This window comes from Apis dorsata, unplaced genomic scaffold, assembly GCF_000469605.1.
Source record: "Apis dorsata unplaced genomic scaffold, Apis dorsata 1.3 scaffold_189, whole genome shotgun sequence".
In the NCBI taxonomy this organism is placed as follows: Eukaryota; Metazoa; Arthropoda; class Insecta; order Hymenoptera; family Apidae; genus Apis; species Apis dorsata.
The window spans coordinates 628,486-635,796 of record NW_006263474.1 but is presented as its reverse complement, the minus strand read 5'-3'; the positions used below and the strand labels follow the sequence as shown (position 1 = coordinate 635,796).

Genomic DNA, 7,311 nt, shown 5'->3' with positions numbered 1-7,311 from the left:
AAAAAAAAAAAAAAAAAAAAGCCTTGAGTGTTTCGCGATTCTGCATGACACGACTTTTGAAAAAAGTGCACCGGTTTCCGAAAAACTTGGCAGAGATCGAGTTTCTCGATTGCTCAACATCCGGCATAATTACGTAGATACAATAAGGCGTGTAGAATTCATAGGCGTTTCTTTGAGCGGCCTTGATTATAAGCGTTTTTCTCTTCTCATCTTTTTTTTTTTTTCCCCTTCTTTTCTTATACTCTCCTTGATTCTGAATTTCGAGAAAAAAAAAAAAGAAAACAAAATAAAAAATCATCGAAGAAACGAATGAGTCAGAATTAATTATCATCTTGTAGATGTAATTAAATGAACAACTTTAGAACATCGATTTTTACTGTATAATAATAAATGATGTAAGGAGTCGTATATATTGATGCAAAGATAATTATAATCTAATGGTGTGTCGTTTTTTTTTTTTTTTTTTTTTTTTTTTTTTTTAGTTCAACTATTAGATGCTAAAGTTATTCATTGATAAAGAAGAATTGCATTGAAATTTGTTATTAAGATAATTCGTTATTGTATATTGTAAATGCAATTCTTTTTTTTTTTTTTTTTTAATATAATATAACTACGTATTACAATCTCTGAGAATTTTAAATAACATGATTCAATGGATAATTTTTAAATTGCCTATAATTGATTGTATAGGAATAAGTGTTCTGCTTAGCCGAATTTATTATGTAGTTCTAAGAAATAGTGTCTGAAAAGAGTATTCTGAACTATCTAACATTTGAGTAATTGGTGTGGAATTATTGTTACACGTGATCTATTGCTGAACTTTAAGATTTTTTCTTTTATTGTAAATATCTTGAGACTACAATAGATTAGGAATCATGATGCGTTTGTGATAGTTCTTAATGTTTGGAAATGTTGGACTTGCTTCCTGTACCTCACTCAAATCATCTAATAATCTAGATAAGTCTTTGAGTAATGCTTTTTAAACTTAAATTCATCTATCAATGAATCAATAGAATTTTTTGATTTCTATCAAGTAATAATATTTGATACTTATCTTTATTCTTTACCAATGAAATACACTAGCATCTTATTAATAACTTTTTTTCTAATAACACATGATTCAAAGTAAAGACACACAATCACGACATTGATGATTCATTCCTCTTTTATCATTCTTTGCAAAAATTCTCAAAAAGCTACGTGTCACTCACAAGAATCTCTTCATGAATTATATATATATTAAAATATTATATATTAAAATATTTTTCATTTTAAGAACGAAAAAAAAAAAAAAATAAAAATCATCCCTTTAAAGTAAATCATTTCCTTCCACTCTACTTAAGATGGGGTAAAAAGAAAATTTTTTCTTCAAAATTCCAAATTCTTAAAGAGTTACGGAACAAAGAAATATCCGTCAAATTCAACGCATCGATCTTCTATCGAAAATCGTCCCCTCCCCACAATACATCGATTCGGAGGCTCGTCGTCGGCGAGATCGATCGCCGACAAAACTAGTGGATGCAAATCCGGTACCACGGGACGAAAGACTCGGTGCACGTTCGATCGGTACCAGTTCGGACAGGTTTGAGGCCGAAGGCGAACCGCTCGACCCACGAAAAGCACGAGCACAACGACGAAAAGTGAAAGGAGCGTAGCCGACGAGGGGGAGTGGAGGAGGGGAGGGGCAGTGGTACCGCCCGTGGAAGCTCCCCGACCTAACATAACCGCTTCTCCAAAGCGTGTAGACGCGAAATTGCCCGCGTTGCACGCGCCGCCAGATGCCTGGCCGGACGAGTTTCTCTCGTTGAATATGTTTTACGGCTCTGCCTCCCCATCGCGTTCGGGTTGAAATGAACGGTTGAGACGCCGTTTCGGGGAATCGTGACGGAGATGGTGCCCGATACGCTGCGACTGCCTTCGTCGGCCTTCGATGGAAACGAGAAGAAGGGTGGAAACGAACGGTCGAGGAGCCGTTTCGGGGAATTCTGGCGGGCTGCTCTGTTGGTCGATGATACCAGTATGCCGTCCTTCGAGAAGACGGATCCTGGTGATCGCAGAGACCGCCTCGTCTTGGAGGCGCGTCGCCCAAACGACGCGACCTTCGATTATGGCGGAGCATCTATAGCATCCGTGACAAAGAGCTAATCGTGATGTGTCCTCTGTGAAACATCGAAATTGGAAAGCTCTCGTGACGGGTTGCTCGTAATACGTCAGAGTAGTGGCAATGATGAAACTTCGTGTCCCTTTGTGGGACATAAGGGATTCGTGACCGTGACCATGGTCGCGCTTTGTTACGACCTGCTTGCCTTTTTTTAGAATGTGTCGGAAGAATTCTCTCGTATCGTTTCATTTGTCGTCGTTTTTGGATAAATAAGGCAAGATAAATTAGTCGTGAGAAGCTATTTTTGGAATTTTTCAAAAGGAAAAATAGTAAATATATTTCTTTTCGGTGAAACGAATCTTGTTTAAATTTCAATTTAAATTAGGAAGAAAGAATTCTTTCGTGAAGTTAAATATTTGAGATTGCTTTCGACGTTGATTTTGACCTCGTTCAATTTGATTTAAAAAAAATTAAGATTATTATTATTCAGTGGGACGAGTTTCTCTTTTATATCAAGGTCAGGGTTTCATTGTTTGTTGCAGAAATTTACATACCGGTACTCATCAATCTTCCAGCTTTCGAGAAAGCTTTTCATATTGATATTAATCCCCCACCTGCAATTGTGCGAACACAATATGATAAACGAATAGTTAAAATAACATTGTAACAAGTTCATTGTAACGATGGTTACAACTCTATCTCGACATCCTGACTATATTCGTTTCCACAGTAGAAATAATTCATTTTTAAGTATTATCAAAAAGTAATCCTTTAAAGGAAAATTATGAATTAATGGAATTTTGGATTTTGTTGTATCATTAAATCGAATGTGAATAGCAATAATTTTTTAAAGAAACAGATATATTTAGCTATTATATCTTAATTTTAACAAAGAGAAAAATCCAAAGAAACTTCGTAAAACAATAAATATCTAATTTCCATAAGACATCCTTTCAAAAGGAAAATAATCTATCATCGTAATAAAAAATCGATAATAAATCTACATATCGCGTGATAGTGAATCGATTGTATTACACGAAACATCGGCCGTGAGATCGTGATGCTAAAATGTTAATGCATGTTCCAGTAATGAAATGGCGTTAAATCTCGCATACGAGCAACCTCAACATTAAAACGCTATACCAGCTCAACCATTTTATTTTATTTGTGAAAAATTACGCTTAATTACACTTAAGCAACAATGTGTGTACTCAACGAAAATATAATAAAATGAACATTAAAATTACGTAAAAAATACTTACAATTTTATTAATTAAATTAAATACTGTTTCTCTTTTAAAATATCCTCAAACTGTGTCAAACTTACGAATTACATTTCTTGTTTTGCTTAAATTTTATTTTATTTATATTATTTATTATTTATATAATTTATTATATTATTATTTATATTTATATTAATTTTATATTATTTTAACCCCTTCGTTACCAAGGCCGAGATATCTCGTCTGCGAATTAAATTTTACTCAAATCTCAACTTTTATAGAAAAAGAAAAACGCAAGATCCATATCTTACGAATTAATTTTATCGCAAGATCTTGATAGCAAAAAACGATTTTTTTTTTCTTTACATAACTCGTCATTAGTTAAGTAGAGTATACATTAAAAAAAATGCCATTTCACGATGAGTGAATATAACGTAAAAACCGTTGAATATATCTATTAACGCGTGTAAAATCGTTTGATCGATCGCGTCTTTTCGCCCATTAACGTTAGGCCGTACTGGTATATACATCGCGATATTTGTCGAAGTCGCGTAGCGATTTGCGTAAGAATCGCGTTTCTCGCGATACTCGCTGGCGCAATCGTCGCAATAAACCGTGGAATGCTGATGATTTTCAACCGAAGACAAGGTCCTCGGGTTTGACCTGATTCCCCGATTCGATGCCAAGACCGAGATAGTAGCTCGATCGTTGAACAGTTTGACGTATTTTCGATATATATATATATATATATATAACGATCGACGTGGACACTCCTCCCTGTTCTTTCGAGAGAAAAATCCAACAAGTTTGATTACGTTCCTATTTATCAAACTTTGTGTTCAGCGTGCGACATCAAGATCATAGTGATCTAATTACGTTCCATTAAACTCATACTTAACGATCCTCGATCGCAATGACGCGTCCCTGAATCGACGCGACGGTGCGTCGAATCGAGCCGATCTCCGCGCAATTAATGCTCTTCCAACGATCGATTCGCTAAAGTCGAAGCCTCGATCCTCTCGACGGCTGATTAACGAGGAGAGCAATTACGCTTCTTCGATTGACTTCCGTCACCCTTAGGCTCATCAACAGTGATCTTGAAACGATGGAAACACGCAAGAAATTGCAAGCGAAACCTTTAAGGTCATTTATCATCAATGATAGACGAAGAAGAAGAAGAAGAAGTGAAGGGGCACTTTGATCGGTGCATTTAAATTATTAAGTACGATTTTTTCATGAAAAAGAAAAAGAAAAAAGGCAGGATTTCTGTCTAGAAGTGGCGTTGATGATTGGTGGAAGATGATTCGATGAACGTCGATGACGCGACCAGGTAATTCCCTCTCGAAATTTATGCGCGATTACGTTCGCGCTCCTTCCTCGTTTAGAGCGAAGGACGACGGATAATGATAATTTCAGAGCGATTTCTTCTTTGCAAGCGAGGCGTGGGCGTATTAAATGCGATGAAACTCGGCGACTTGAGATAGCCGCGGAAAATCGTTAAAGCCACCCAGTGAAGATCTGTGTAGGTAGTACGAATAGTTTGTCTCGCGAATGAATGTTGCTTAATTGACTAACATTGATCGTTTGAAAAATATTTGATGAGTTTGGGTAAATAGTTTTCCAATCAAGAAATTATTATTCTTTGCTTATTATTAATAGAAGTTGTCGAAGATAATAGATCGCATATTTGAAAGCGATGTTATTTTGAAAATTTCGTGGTAATTCCAATCTCAAGATTAAATTTGTACGTGTATTTTAAAATGTTGCTTAATTGACTAACATTGACGATTGTTTGAAAAATATTTGATGAATTTGAGTAAATAATTTTCCAATCAAGAAAACTATTATTAACCAAAAGTTGTCGAAGATAATCAATCGCATATTTAAAAACAATCTTGTTCTGAAAATTTCAGAGATAATCACAATTTCAAAATTAAAATAAAAAAATTTATATGTGTATTTTAAAATGTTGCTTAATTGACGATTGTTTGAAAAATTTGATGAGTTTGGGTGGAATAGTTTTCCAATTATTAAACAAAGAAGTTGTCGAAGGTAATCGATCGCATATTTGAAAGCAATGTTATTTCGAAAATTTCGTGATAATGCCAATCTCAAGATTAAAATAGAAAAAAATTTGCACGTGCAACATTTTAAAATGTTGCTTAATTGACTAACATTAATAATTTGAAAAATATTTGATGAGTTCGTTTAAATAGTTTTCCAATCAAGAAAGCTATTATTAACCAAAGAAGTTGTCGAAGGTAATCGATCACAGAAAACAATGTTATTCTGAGAATTTCATGATAATTCCAATCTCAAAATTAAAATAAAAAAAAAAAATTGTACGTGTATTCTGAATCGCTATTATCTCATTTTACTAATTAACTCAATTTCAAGTTATTTTTCCATTTCAGTAAACATCCTTGATCCCATCCTTTATCTTAATCCTCGCTTAAAACCCACGTGTACAGCAACTTCAACAATTCTCTGGAAACGGAATGATAATAAACATCGAGGAGCCTGCTTATAATTTTATTTTTTTTCCAACTCTCGTCAGGGTCTAACAATAAGTTTTTACTTTGCCGCGTAAATAAGGAATGGAATACGGATGCAACAGCGTGTCCTTTCAAGTGTCGCAAATATATCGCGATTCTACACCAGTCTCGAAGGCCGTTGTGGTTTCGATGGACGATGATTAGGCGGACGATGTTAAATACTACAACTGCGCGTATACGGTACAATGTAATAAGGAAATGAGACTGCATTCGTTGAAGAGGAAAACGAAGAGAAAAATGGTGGATTGAAGAGGCACCTGACGTAAGCTCACGAGCGGGGAAATAGCGATCGATAGCGCACGAGCGGCGGACGAGTTTGTATTCCACGGGATCATTTTTCATACGCCTACGACACGGTGTCGTTCGGGTATGTTCAACGTGCCAGTCGACACGGAACTTTGCTCGTATGGTCGATTTACAAGCCAAAGGAACGGGCTGTTCGATGTCGAACGATGGATCTTTATCGCGTCAGATAAAAATTTTAGACCACCGTGATGGTTATATTTTTTATTGGAATATCAATGATTTACGAAAATATTTCCTTGCAAATCAGTGAAATTTTAATTTTATCGTTATATCATGGATGAATGTCGAGATATCGATTATTTAAATCGATATTATTCCAACTTTATCTATAAATTATTTCTTATTTTGAACAGAATAAATGGTATAACGAAATTCGAATTAATGAGAAATTTTAAAATTATATATTTTACATTATTATTGTATTTATTGTACTTAAATTATAATTATATCAGAGGTTAAATAAAATAATATATAAGAATTTTCATAATTCGTTCGTTGTATTTCTCGCTCTGTAATGAATTCAGTCGTAACTTTGGACGCGACTATTTAAGGCAAACCGTTTAAACAAAGAAATATAAGAACTGTATTTCGAGTTTCGTTTCTTACCAATTGAAGGAATAATTTTTATTTCATCAAAGAGTACTTATTACACGCATAATAACACATGGTTTGGAATTGACTAAAAAAATATTTTATGTATTTTTCAATATCCAATTTCCAACCGTGTTAATCCCTCAACCGGTTATAGTGTCGTATATACGCATTTATGAAAATTCTTATATATTATTGTCTTATTCCATGTATATGTATATCACAAGTATATCAAAATCACAAGGTTAATACGGTAATACGGTACGATAAAGGTGGAAAATTAACGTAATAATCTTCGAATATAACAACACTTTAAAGAAAGTAAAGTAAGGATTTTTTAAGATCGACGAGCTTTCCATTCCCTCCACCCTCCTGATATTACAATTCCAAGAAAGATCATCCCTTCCCCCTGTTGTGGTGATGCAAAAAACGCATGAAAAGCAAGAAAACGAGAAGCGAGAATCGATTCCACGAGTCTACCAGTCCGCGACCTTGAATCGAAGAGGCTTCTCCGTAGGTGGAAAGAGGCGGCAAG

General features: G+C 34.7%; 2 protein-coding genes and 1 long non-coding RNA gene across 3 annotated transcripts in view; 2 read left to right on the top strand and 1 right to left on the bottom strand.

The window, feature by feature from the left end:
• The window catches only part of LOC116185469, a 24,952-nt gene extending 20,392 nt beyond the window's left edge, over window positions 1-4,560 (top strand). The window contains exon 3 of the long non-coding RNA XR_004150320.1: window positions 4,168-4,560. This is a non-coding gene — a long non-coding RNA (uncharacterized LOC116185469). The remainder of the gene's footprint in view (window positions 1-4,167) is intronic.
• The window catches only part of LOC102681942 (nuclear migration protein nudC), a 114,301-nt gene that overhangs the window by 51,656 nt on the left and 55,334 nt on the right, over window positions 1-7,311 (top strand). The window lies entirely within an intron of this gene.
• LOC102681812 overlaps window positions 1-7,311 on the bottom strand; it is a 76,122-nt gene that overhangs the window by 49,949 nt on the left and 18,862 nt on the right. The gene's annotated exons all lie outside the window — the stretch shown is intronic.